We start from the raw sequence: 14,766 nt of genomic DNA, 5'->3' as shown, positions 1-14,766 counted from the left end.
TTAATACACATAAATCTCTTGCATTCCTATACACTAACAACAGAAGATCAGACAGAGAAATTAAGGAAACAATCCCATTTCCCATCCTATCAGAAAGAATAAAATACCTAGGAATAAACCTACCTAAGGAGGCAAAAGACCTATACTCAGAAAACTAAAAGATACTGATGAAAGAAATAAAAGATGACACAAATAGGGACTTCCCTGGTGGGGCAGTGGTTAAGAATCTGCCTAGGGGACACAGGTTCAAGCCCTGGTCTGTGAAGATCCCACATGCTGAGGAGCAACTAAGCCTGTGTGTGACAACTGCTGAGCCTGCGTACCACAACTACTGAAGCCTGCATGCCTAGAGCCCGTGCTCCGCAGCAGGAGAGGCCACCACAATGAGAAGCCTGCTCACCGCAATGAAGAGTAGCCCCCGCTCACCACAACTAGAGAAAGCCTGCGTGCAGCAACAAAGACTCAACAGAGCCAAAATTTTAAATAAATAAATAATTTATTTTTAAAACAAACCTAAGGGGTAAGCTTCTTGGCATCAGTATTGGCAAAGTTTTTTTAGATTTGATCCCAAAAACAAAAGCTAATATAAATAAGTGAGACTACATCAAGCTAAAAATATTTTGCACACAACAAAGGAAGCCATCCGTGAAAATGAAAAGGCACCCAATGGAATGGAAGAAAATATCTGCAAATCACACATCTGATAGTGGGTTAATATCCAAAAAATATAAAGAACTCATACAACTCAATGCAAAAAAAGAAATCAGATTAACATACGTACAGAGGATCTAAATAGATGTTTTTCCAAAGAAGACATACAAATGGCTGACAGATACATAAAAAGGTACTCAACATCACTATCATCAGAGAAATGCAAATCAAAACCACAAGATATCACCTCACACCTGTTAGAATGACTATTATCAAAAAGATAAAAATAACAAATGTTGGCAAGGATGTGGAGAAAAGGGAACCCTTGTGCACTGTTGGCAGGAGTGTAAATGGGTGCAGCCACTGTAGAAAACAGAAAGGTTCCTCAAAAAATTAAACATAAAACTACCACATAATCCAGCAATCCCCACTTCTGGATATTTATCTGAAAGTAACAACAAAATCGCTATTTTGAAAAGATACCTGCATGCCCGTGTTCATTGCAGCATTGTTTATAACAGCCAAGATATGGGAACAACCAGAGTCCATCAATGGACACATGGATAAAGAATCTGTGTGTGTGTGTGTGTGTGTGTATATATATATATATCTATATATATGCATATGTATGTATATATACCTTTGTGTGTGTGTGTATATACACACACACACACAATGGAATATTATTCAGCCATTTCAAAAAAGAAGGAAATCTCACTGTCTTGCGATGTGGGTCAACACAGATGGACCTTGAGGGCATTATGCTAAGTGAAATAAATCAGAGAAAGATAAATACCATATGTTATCATTTATATGTTGAATCTAAATTTTAAAAGACAGAGAATAAATTGGTGGCTGCCAAAGGTAGGCGGTGGTTGTAATGGATGAAAGTGGTAAAAGGCACAAAATTCCAGTTGTAAGATAAACAAGTCCTGGGATTGTAATGTACAACATGTGACCCTAGTTAACAATACTATATTGTATATTTGAAAGTCACCAAGAGAGTAGTTCTTAAAAGTTCTCATCACAAGAAAAAAACTGTAACTATGTCTGGTGATGGATGTTGACTAAACTTACTGTTGTAATCCTTTCATTATTATATATATATATGAAATCATGTTGTACACCTAAAACTAATACAGTGTTATATGTCAATTATATCTCAAAAAAAAAGAATAAAATGCCTAGGAATGTCTTTAACCAAGGAGGCAAAAATCTGTGCACTGAAAACTATAAGACAGTGATGAAAGGAAGACACAAATAAATGGAAATATATTCTGTGCTTTGGGACTGGAAGAATTAATACTGCTCAAATGTCCACACTTCCCAAAGTGACCTATAGATTCAGTGCAATTTCTCTCAAAATTCCAGTGGTGTTTTTCACAGAAATAGAACAAACAATCCTAAAATGTATATGAAACCACAAAAGAGCTGAATAGCCAAGGCAATCTTCTGCAAGAACACAAAACTGGAAGCATCACATTGTGTGATTTCAAAGTATATTACAAAGCTATAGTAATCAAAACAGTATGGTATTAGTATAAGAACAGATATTTAGACCAATTGAACAGAATGAGTCCAGAAGTAAATTCATGCATTTACAGTCAACTGATCTTTGACAAAGGTGCCAAGAATACATAATGGGAAAAAGATAGTCTCATCAATAAATGGTGTTGGCAAAAGCTGGATAACCACATACAGAAGAATGAAATTGGACCCTTATTTCACACCTGATACAAAATTTAATTCAAAATGGACTAAAGAATTGAACGTAGACCTGAAACCATAAAACTCTTAGAAGAAATTATACGGGAAATTTTTCTTGACATTGTGCAGTACTTTTCATGGTATGATTAAAAGCAAGACAACCAAAGCAAAAATAGACAAATGGGATTGCACGAAACTAAAAAGCTTCTGCACAGTAAGGAAAACAATCTATAGAGTGAGAAGACAGCCAACTGAATGGGAGAAAATATTGACAAACCACATTTCTGATAAGAGGTTAATATCCAAATTTTATATGTAACTCACACTATTCAATAGTTAAAAAAAAAGATTGAAAAATGTGCAGAGGGTCTGAATAGATATTTTTCTAAAGAAGATATACAGATGGCCAACAGTTATATGAAAAGAGCTGAACATCAATAATCAGGGAAATGCAAATCAAAACCACAATGAGATGTCACCTCACACCTGTTAGAATGGCTATCATCAAAAAGACGAGAGAAAAAGTGTTAGCGAAGAGGAGAGAAGGTAATCTCTGAGCATGGTTGGTGGGAATGCAAATTGGTGCAGCCACTATGGAAAACAGGAGGGAGGTTTGTCAGAAATTTAAAATAGAGCTACCATGTGATCCAGCAATCCCACTTCTGGGTGTATATACAAAGGAAATGAAAACAGGATCTTGAAAAGATATCTGCACTCCCATGTTCATTGCAATATTATTCACAATAGCCAAAATATGCAAACAGTCTAAGTATCTGTCCATGGATGAATGGATTAAGAAGATGTGGTATGTACACACACACACACACACACACACACACACACGAATAATAGTCATGAGAAAGAAAGAAATCTGCCATCTGCAACAACATAGATGGACCTTGAGGGCATTATGCTAATTGTGATAAATCAGAGACAGACAGCTACTGTATAATATCACCTATACGTTAAGTCCAAAAATTCAGATTCATAGAAACAGTCTAGGATGGTTGTTACCAGGGGCTGGGAGGGAGGAGGGACTGAATGGAGAAATGTTGGTCAAACAGACAAACTTCCAGTTATAAGATGAGTAAGTTGGGGATCTGAAGTGTACAGCATGGTGATTCCAGATAATACTGTATTATATGTGTGAAAGTTGCTAAAAGATAGAGTATATTTTAAATGTTTTCACCACAAAAATGTAATAGTATATATGTGAAGTGATGGAGGTGTTAGCTAACACCATGGTGGTAATCATTTTGCAATATGTTAAGTGTATCAATTCAACACATTGTACACCTTAAACTTACACAATGTTGTATGTCAATATATCTCAGTAAAGCTGTGAAAAAAGAAAACGAAAATGAAAAAGTATTTAGTGTCACTGTCCTTAAAACTGAAGCCATCTTCAGAAGCTGAGAGATGAACGTGGGAGAGGCCATTGAACTAGTCCTGTGATTTCAGTGTAGAATGGGGTCCTAGGGTGCAAAGTCCATGTCTCAGTGCTCATCTTCAAGAGACAAAAATGAGTGTTAAACCAAAAGAAAGCATGACTAAAGAGGCCATCCAAACAACTGATCATGGAGTTCCCAGGACTGAAAAGCTGATGGACCTCCTACTAAATATATACATATAAATATTGGGATTGGCCAAAAAGTTCGTTCGGGGTTTTCCGTAAGATCGTATGGGAAGATAGAGGAACCAAGATGGCGGAGTAGAAGGACGTGCTCTCACTCCCTCTTGCGAGAACACCAGAATCACAACTAGCTGCTAGACAATCATAGACAGGAAGACACTGGAACTCACCAAAAAAGATACCCCACATCCAAAGACAAAGGAGAAGCCACAATGAGATGGTAGGAGGGGCGCAATCACAGTAAAATTAAATCCCATAACTGCTGGGTGGGTGACTCACAGACTGGAGAACACTTATACCACGGAAGTCCACCCACTGGAGTGAAAGATCTGAACCCCACGTCAGCCTTCCCAACCTGGGGGTCCAGCAACAGGAGGAGGAATTCCTAGAGAATCAAACTTTGAAGCACAGTGGGAATTGATTCCAGGACTTTGACAGGACTGGGGGAAAATGAGACACCACTCTTGCAGGGCACACACAAAGTAGTGTGCTCATCAGGACCCAAAGGAAGGAGCAGTGACCCCAGGGGAGACTGAACCAGACCTACCTGCTAGTGTTGGAGGGTCTCCTGCAGAGGCTGGGGGTGGCTGTGGCTCACCAAGGAGACAAGGACACTGGCAGCAGAAGTGCTGGGAAGTACTCCTTGGTGGGAGCCCTCCCAGAGTCTGTCATTGACCCCATAAAAGAGCCCAGGTAGGCTCCAGTGTTGGGTTGCCTCAGGCCAGACAACCAACAGGGAGGGAACCCAGCCGCACCCATCAACAGTGAAGTGGATTAAAGTTTTACTGAGCTCTGCCCACCAGAGCAACAGTCAGCTCTACACACCACCAGTCCCTCCCATCAAGCCTCTTAGATAGCCTCATCCACCAGAGGGCAGAGAGCAGAAGCAAGAACTACAGTGCTGCAGCCTGTGGAACAAACACCACATTCACAGAAAGACATACAAGCTGAAAAGGCAGAGGGCTATGTACTAGATGAAGGAACAAGATAAAACCCCAGAAAAACTAAATGAAGTGGAGATAGGCAACCTTCCAGAAAAAGAATTCAGAATAATGATAGTGAAGATGACCCAGGACCTCGGAAAAACAATGGAGGCAAAGATCAAGAAGATGCAAGAAATGTTTAACAAAGACCTAGAAGAATTAAAGAAAAAACAGAGATAAACACTACAATAACAAATGAAAACTACACTAGAAAGAATCAATAGCAGTATAACTGAAGCAGAAGAAGGGATAAGTGACCTGGAAAACAGAATGGTGGAATTCACTGCTGCAGAACAGACTAAAGAAAAAAATGAAAAGAAATGAAGATAGCCTAAGAGACCTCCGGGACAACATTAAACACAATGACATTCGCATTATAGGGGTCCCAAAAGGAGAAGAGAGAGAGAAAGGACCAGAGAAAATATTTGAAGAGATTATAGTCAAAAACTTCCCTAACATAGGAAAGGAAATAGCCACCCAAGCCCAGGAAGCACAGCTAGTCCCATACAGGACAAACCCAAGGAGAAACACACCAAGACACACAGTAATCAAACTGGTAAAAATTACAAACAAAAATTATTGAAAGAGCAAGGGAACTCCCATAAGGTTAACAGCTGATTTCTCAGCAGAAACGCTACAAGCCAGAAGGGAGTGGCATGATATACTTAAAGTGATGAAAGGGAAGAACCTACAACCAAGATTACTCTACCAGGTAAGGATCTCATTCAGATTCGATGGAGAAATCAAAAGCTATACAGACAAGCAAAAGCTAAGAGAATTCAGCACCACCAAACCAGCTCTACAACAAATGCTAAAGGAACTTCTCTAAGTGGGAAACACAAGAGGAGGAAAGGACCTACAAAAACAAACCCATAACAATAAAGAAAATGGTCATAGGAACATACCTATTGATAATTACCTTAAACGTGAATGGATTAAATGCTCCAAACAAAAGACACAGGCTTGCTGAATGGATACAAAAACAAGACCCATCTATATGCTGTCTACAAGAGACCAACTTCAGACCTAGGGACACATACAGACTGAGAGTGAGGGGATGGAAAAAGATATTCCATGCAAATGGAAATCAAGAGAAAGCTGGAGTAGCAATACTCATATCAGATAAAATAGACTTTAAAATAAAGAATGTTACAAGAGACAAGGAAGGACACTACATAATGATCAAGGGAACAATCCAAGAAGAAGATATAACAATTGTAAATATCTATGCACCCAACATAGGAGCACCTCAATACATAAGTCAACTGCTAACAGCTATAAAAGAGGAAATCGACAGTAACACAGTATTAGTGGAGGACTTTTAACACCTCACTTACACCAGTGGACAGATCATCCAAAATGAAAATAAATAAGGAAACAGAAGCTTTAAATGACACAATAGATCAGACAGATTTAATTGATATTTATAGGACATTCCATCCAAACACAGCAGATTACACTTTCTTCTCAAGTGCACACAGAACATTCTCCAGGATAGATCACATCTTGGGTCACAAACCAAGCCTCAGTAAATTTAAGAAAATTGAAATCATATCAAGCATCTTTTCTGACCACAACACTATGAGATTAGAAATGAATTACAGGGAAAAAAACATTAAAAAACCAAAAACATGGAGGCTAAACAATACGTTACTAAAAAACCAAGAGATCACTGAAGAAATCAAAGAGGAAATCAAAAAATACCTAGAGACAAATGACAATGAAAACACGATGATCCAAAACCTATGGGATGCAGCAAAAGCAGTTCTAAGAGGGAATTTTATAGCTATACAAGCCTACCTCAAGAAACAAGAAGAATCTCAAGTAAACAATCTAACTTTACACCTAAAGGAACTAGAGAAAGAAGAAAAAACAAAACCCAAAGGTAGCTGAAGGAAAGAACTCATAAAGATCAGAGCAGAAATAAATGAAACAGAAACAAAGAAAACAATAGCAAAGATCAATAAAACTAAAAGCTGGTTCTTTGAGAAGATAAACAAAATTGATAAACCATTAGCCAGACTCATCAAGAAAAAGAGGGAGAGGACTCAAATCAATAAAATTAGAAATGAAAAAGGAGAAGTTAAAACAGACACCGCAGAAATACAAAGCATCCTGAGACTACTACAAGCAACTCTATGCCAATAAAATGGACAACCTGGAAGAAATGGACAAATTCTTAGAAAGGTATAACCTTCCAAGACTGAAACCAGAAAGAAACAGAAAATATGAACAGACCAATCACAAGTAATGAAATTGAAACTGTGATTAAAAATCTTCCAACAAACGAAAGTCCAGGATCAGATGGCTTCACAGGTGAATTCTATCAAACATTTAGAGAAGAGCTAACACCCATCCTTCTCAAACTCTTCCAAAACATTGCAGAGGCAGGAACACTCCCAAACTCATTCTACGAGGACACCATCACCCTGATACCAAAACCAGACAAAGATACTACAAAAAAAGAAAATTACAGACCAATATCACTGAGGCATATAGATGCAAAAATCCTCAACAAAATACTAGCAAACAGAATCCAACAACACATTAAAAGGATCGTACACCACGAGCAAGTGGGATTTATCCCAGGGATGCAGGGATTCTTCAATATACATAAATCAATCAACGTGATACACCATATTAACAAATTGCAGAATAAAAACCATATGATCATCTCAATAGATGCAGAAAAACTTCTGACAAAATTCAACACCCATTTATGATAAAAACTCTCCAGAATGTGGGCATAGAGGGAACCTACCTCCACATAATAAAGGCCATATATGAAAAACCCACAGCAAACATCATTCTTAATGGTGAAAAACGGAAAGCATTTACTCTAAGATCAGGAACAAGACAAGGATGTCCACTCTCACCACTATTATTCAACGTAGTTTTGGAAGGCCTAGCCACGGAAATCAGAGAAGAAAAAGAAATAAAAGGAATCCAAATTGGAAAAGAAGAAGTAAAACTGTCACTGTTTGCAGATGACATGATACTAAACATAGAAAATCCTAAAAATGCCACCAGAAAACTACTAGAGCTAATCAATGAATTTGGTAAAGTTGCAGGATACAAAATTAATGCACAGAAATCTCTTGCATTCCTATACACTAATGATGAAAAATCTGAAAGAGAAATTAAAGAAACACTCCCATTTTACCACTGCAACAAAAAGAATAAAATACCTAGGAATAAACCTACCTAGGGAGACAAAAGACCTGTATGCAGAAAACTATAAGACACTGATGAAAGAAATTAAAGATGATACCAACAGATGGGGAGATATACCATGTTCTTTGATTGGGAGAATCAATATTGCGAAAATGACTCTACTACCCAAAGCAATCTACAGAGTCAATGCAATCCCTATCAAATTACCAGTGGCATTTTTTATGGAACTAGAACAAATCATCTGAAAAATTTGTATGGAGACACAAAAGACCCCAAATAGCCAAAGCAGTCTTGAGGGAAAAAAATGGAGCTGGAGGAATCAGACTCCCTGACTTCATACTATACTACAAAGCTACAGTAATCAAGACAATATGGTACTGGCACAGAAACAGAAATATAGAACAATGGAACAGGATAGAAAGCTCAGAGATAAACCCACGCACCTATGGTCAACTAATCTGTGACAAAGGAGGTAAGGATATACAATGGAGAAAAGACAGTCTTTTCAATAAGTGGTGCTGGGAAAACTGGACAGCTACATGTAAAAGAATAAAATCAGAACACTCCCTAACACCATACACAAAAATAAACTCAAAATGGATTAAAGACCTAAATGTAAGACTGGAAACTATAAAACTCTTGGAGGAAAACATAGGAAGAACACTCTTTGACAAAAATCACAGCAAGATCTTTTTTGATCCACCTCCTAGAATAATGGAAATAAAAACAAAAATAAACAAATGGGACCTAATGAAACTTCAAAGCTTTTGCACAGCAAAGGAAACCATAAAGAAGATGAAAAGACAACCATCAGAATGGGAGAAAATATTTGCAAACGAATCAACGGGCAAAGGATTAATCTCCAAAATATATAAACAGCTCATTCAGCTCAATGTTGAAGAAACAAACAACCCAATCCAAAAATGGGCAGAAGACCTAAATAGACATTTCTCCAAAGAAGACATGCAGGTTGCCAACAAACCCATGAAAGGATGCTCAACATCACCATTTATTAGAGAAATGCAAATCAAAACTACACTGAGGTATCACCTCACACCAGTTAGAATGGGCATCATCAGAAAATCTACAAACAACAAATGCTGGAGAGGGTGTGGAGCAAAGGGGGAACACTCTTGCACTGTTGGTGGGAATAGGAATATATGATCCAGCAATCCCACTACTAGGCATATACCCAGAGAAAACCATAATTCAAAAAGACACATGCACCCCATTGTTCATTGCAGCACTATTTAAAATAGCCAGGTCATGGAAGCAACCTAAATGCCCATTGACAGATGAATAAAGAAGTTGTGGTACATATATACAATGGAATATTACTCAACCATAAAAAGGAACGAAATTGAGTCATTTGTTGAGATGTGGATGGATCTAGAGACTGCCATACAGAGTGAAGTAAGTCAGAAAGAGAAGAACAAATATATATTAACGCATGTATGTGGAACCTAGAAATATGGTACAGATGAACCAGTCCAGGGCAGAAGTTAAGACACAGATGTAGAGAACAAATGTATGGACACCAAGGGAGGAAAGCCACGGGGGGTGCGGATGGTGGTGTGCTGAATTGGGTGATTGGGATTGACATGTATACACTGATGTATAAAATTGATGACTAATAAGAACCTGCAGTATAAAAAAACAAAGAATACTAAACTTTCTTTGGGTTATGTGTATGGAAATATGTTAATATAAATGTTTCAGACATTACCTGAAATTTCTAAAAATCTTATATGTTCTGGTATAATGTTATAAGTCATAATTCTAGTTATTACTTTAAAATGTATATCTCAGAAATAACTAAATTTTATTGTCAATTGCATTATTATGAACTTTCATCAAATCTTTAACTGTGGTCACTTTTAAGTCTTTTGTCATTTACAGACAGTTCTGGGTGTACTCTGATGCTTTCGCAAAAATGTTCCTATAAAAGGGTTTCATCTTCAAGGAATTCATGGAAAAGACTCAGACAAGTACAGGTTTCTGGTAACTGACTATACCGCTGAACTGAATGAATAAGCATTTTCAGAACTCTAATGGAAAACTCATGAACTCATAAAAGTGGTAACAAAAGATCAAGCTGAAAAAAATTAATTACATGGGACTGAGTGAACTGATGAGGATGATTATAATTTTTGTGACTTTCTGTTTGAATTAAAAAAAAAATCCCACAAGGACTCAGAGGCAAAAAATATACAGATCAATTTTCACTGCAAAGTAAAGGAGCTGTTACCGTGGAGGATTCCTGGACTGAATGTCACTATTATGACATAGTGTGAGTGTGTTTCGTGTGTGGTCATTGCAATCATTGTTGCTTTTGTTGTGGTCATCCGTTTACGATGCTTGGTGTCAGTCTATTTATCTCTTGTAAAAATAAAATACAGTGTGTATGTGAGTTGTGGAAAAGAAAAAGATTGTATATGCCTAAATTACATGTTTTAGACCCTTCAAAGAAAGGATGAATTAATATTTGCTTTTTTTTTCCTGGTAAAAACTATTCATTGAGCGAACATCTAAAAAAACAATTTCAATATTACCATAAATTTGAAGTGGAAAATGTTTTTCTATAAAGGAGTTTGTATAAATTACTTAAAAAGTAAACTGGAGCTCAACTAAAGAGTGTATTGTAGGAGGGAAAGTGGTCTCTTCATGAACAGAAACTAAATGTTTTCATAAAGTGGTGCAGTTATTGTGACAGCACAAATTGTATTAATAACTAGTTGGGAACTGAAATAAAATGTTACTAAGTTTCAAAAAAAAAAACTATCAAGTAGTCACTATCCACCACACGTTCTTAAATTAGCATGTATAAGAAATCTGGAGGCTGGCCCCAAGGTACAGTGGTATGCCAGGAGTCTGTCTGTCTCACTAAGATTCTGTATTCGATCTCCATTGCTAAAATTTGGGGCAGCAGTCACTTTAGACCTTGTCAAACTTCTAAAAGTCTCACTACTTGATACCTTACTCTGAACATAAGCTAATAAACAGACAAGGATAAATGTGCTGTAAGGTGTTTGGGACACAGGAAATTTAATGTGTGAACAGAGTGGGCCAGGTGTACATAAAGCAGGGAAGTCCAAGATAGATTTTTCTCATGTGACATAACCATGTTAATTCCAATTCTGAAACCCTTTTTCCCTTGAATTTGGAGTATATCTTGGTGAACACAGCTTTCTCTTGTTTCACTTAATAACTGCTGTTAAAATTTTAGTGACAGAATGAGAAAGCCATTCAGTGGAGACTGTCAAATGTCTAATTACACGATGTTGAAAATCAAAGGAGGAGAATCCAACTGCTAAATATAATAAGCTCAGGCATAAAATCATTGATGAGAAAAGAAAACGGTACCTTCACTTTGTTAAAGTGGGGTACACGTATTAGATATTTCCTGAGATTCTCCGTTGATTAAAGTCTATTAGGACCAGTATCGACTGAGTTTCAACTCTACATTGATTTCACATCTGATCCAGAATTACTGTATACTCATTGTACTAGAGAACAAAAAAGGAACTAAACCTGTCTTCCTAAAATTAAAAGAAGTAAAAACCGTAAAAAAACATATAAATAAAATCCACTACCTGAAAATTTTAAACTACTTTTAAACAAAAGACACCTAAACAAAGTTCAAAGACAAGAAACAGATTGTGAAAGATAGTCAACACAAATATGAAAGACAAAATGTATATATCCAGAATATAAAAAGAACTGCTAAAAATTAGTAAGAAAAAGATGATCCAGTAGGAAAATAAATATAATAGGCAATTCATTGAAGAGGAAATACAAATGGCCAAGAAACAGGACAGTAAGTTTGCCCTCACTAACAACCAGGGAAATACAAATGGCCAAGAAACAGGACAGTAAGTTTGCCCTCACTAACAACCAGGGAAATACAAATTAAATCACTAGTGGTATTTTACAGTGATCAGATAAGAAGAAATGTTACATTTGAGAATACCATGCATTGGCAAGGTTTTATAGACAGAGGGATCTATTTACCAGTGGCGACCTGGTCAATTAGAACATTCACTTTGCACCACCTGTTAAAATGTAAAACGTTCATACCCATGACCCAGATGTTAAACTTCTAGATATCTACTAATTTAAAAAAAGGGGGGAGGGAATTAAAAAAAAAAAGATCGTATGGGGAAAACCCGAACGAACTCCCGAGCGAACTTTCTGGCCATCCCAATATATACATGAAACAGAGGCCTGCCTTGAGTCTCTACTTATACGTTAGTCATGGTTCTTCAACTGATTCCAAGACCTGAGAGAGTTCATAGAGCCCTTGATTAAAGGGGAGATCAGAAACCCTGAAGAAAACCCTGTGGTAACATTACAGGACGTTATAAATCTTGTGTGTACAGGTGCTCACTCGTGTACATGTGCACCAGAGAAAGGGAAACCCTAGAACCTGAATAGGATCCGATGATGGCACTGAGCTGTCCCTGAGCTAAGAGGGGCGATGCTTATTGAGGGAGGGGGGTGTCTCATAGTAAATGGTATTCTGGCCCAAGTCCCTGTCACAGTAAGTCTCATGGGTCTGTGAACCCATTCTGTGTTTACTTTCCCCAGCTCCCAAGTATACAGTTGGAATAGACATTCTTGGCACCTGTCGGACGCCCACATTGGATCCCTGAACCATGCGGTTAAGGCTAGTATGGCAAGGAAGGTCAAGAGGAAACCCTGAAGCTTCTCCTCTTAAGTAATGTGAAAATATATAAAATAGTGAACAAAACAGAATCCATTAGAACAATATCTTACCAGATAGGGAATATCTATAAGCAAAATAAACCACCTTCCCTATGATGATAATATGCAGCAAGAATTGAGAAGTCACTGCTCTGAAGGTAAAATAGGTTATTTATCTTCAGAATAAACACTTTAGGGGTAATTATCTTGGGGAGCCCCCTGGGGAAGAAGATAAACATTGAGGTACCTGGAGCACCTCTGAACAGGTAAACTGATCCAAATGCAAGTAGTTTAGACTGATACGTTAGCCACCTACTGCTGTGTAACAAAGTACCACACAGTAATAACTGTGTAATTACTAATGACTTAGTAACTAACTGTGAGATAGCACATGAGCATTGTTTTATTGCCTCACAGCAAGATGCATTTATTATCTCACATTTTCCATGGATTCTGGGCACGGCTTAGCTGGGTTCTCTGCCTCAGGGACTATCACGAGGCTGCAACTGAGGAGCTGGCCGGGACTGGGGTCTTATCTGAAGGCTCGAATTATTTCCAGGCTCACGTGGTTGTTGGTCAGATTGGTTCCTTGCAGGCTGTTGAACCGAGGCCCTTGGTTCCTAGCTGGCTGTTGGCTGGAGGCTGCCCTCAATTCCTTGCCACGTGGGCTGCTCCAGCATGACTGTTTACTTCAAAGCATACAAACCAGGAGGGCAACAGAGAAAGTCCACAAGTAAGGTGTAAGTTACAGTCTTGTGTAACCTGATCAAGAAAGTCATATCCCATCACCTTTACAGTATTCCATTGGTTAGAATGAAGTCACAAGGTCCTACACACACCCAAAGGGAGGACAACCCAACATAAATACCAGGAGTTGGGGATCTGTGGGAGCCGTCTTAGAATTTTCCTGCCTCAACTTGGGTTCAATAATTCAATTTAATGGTATAAATCATGTCCTGTGGTGAGAAGGGTACATCCCTATGGACACATTTTTCTCCCAGCTTTACTGAGGAATAATTTAAAAATAAAAATTGTATATATTTAGGGTGTACATGATGTTTTCATATATGTATAGATACATCATGAAATGCTTACCACAATCAAGCTAGTTAAGATATTCATCACCTCATATAGTTACCTTTTTTGTTTTGTTAAGAACAATTAAGAACTACTCTCTTAGCAAATTTCAAGTATACAATACAGTATATTTAACTGTAGTTGCTGGGCTGTACATTAGACATCCAGAACTTATTCATCCTGCATATTTTAAGCTTTGTACTCTTTGACCAACATTGTCCCACTTCCCCTACTCTCCAGCCCCTGGTAAACACCATTCTACTCTCTAAGGGTTTGAATATTTCAGATTATTATATATAGGCAACATCATGCAGTATTTGACTTCCTGTGTCTGGCTTATTTCATTGAGCATAATGTCCTCCAGGTTCATCTATGTTATCACAAATGACAAGATTTCCCTTCTCTTTAAGGATAATGTTCCATTGTATAATATATATATATTATATATATACACACACACATATATACACCACATCATCTTTATCCATTTATCTGTCAGTGGACCCTTATGTTGTTTCATTGGCTGTTTTATCAATAAATGCTGCAATAAATGTGGGAGTGAAGATCTCTCTTTGAAATACTGATTTCATTTTCTTTGGATATATACCCAGAAGTAGGATTGCTGGATCATATGGTAGTCCTGTTTTTAATTTTTTGAGGACCCTCCATACTGTTTTCCATAATGGTTGTACCAATTTACAATCACACTAACAGTGCACAAGTGTTCCCTTTTCTCCATATCCTTGCCAACACTTAATCTTTTGTCTTTTTTGTGATATCCATTGTGGCATTCACTTGCATTTCCTGATGATTAGTGATGTTGAGTACCTTTTCATA

The 14,766-nt window shown here is 37.5% G+C and overlaps 1 pseudogene; it reads left to right on the top strand.

The window, feature by feature from the left end:
- The window catches only part of LOC117310590 (coiled-coil domain-containing protein 3-like), a 66,400-nt pseudogene extending 55,278 nt beyond the window's left edge, over positions 1-11,122 (top strand).
- Positions 11,123-14,766: the final 3,644 nt, after the last annotated feature.

The sequence above is a fragment of the Tursiops truncatus genome, chromosome 2 (assembly GCF_011762595.2).
Source record: "Tursiops truncatus isolate mTurTru1 chromosome 2, mTurTru1.mat.Y, whole genome shotgun sequence".
In the NCBI taxonomy this organism is placed as follows: domain Eukaryota; kingdom Metazoa; phylum Chordata; class Mammalia; order Artiodactyla; family Delphinidae; genus Tursiops; species Tursiops truncatus.
Note: the sequence above shows the minus strand (reverse complement) of the source record. Positions and strands in the feature narration are given on the sequence as shown.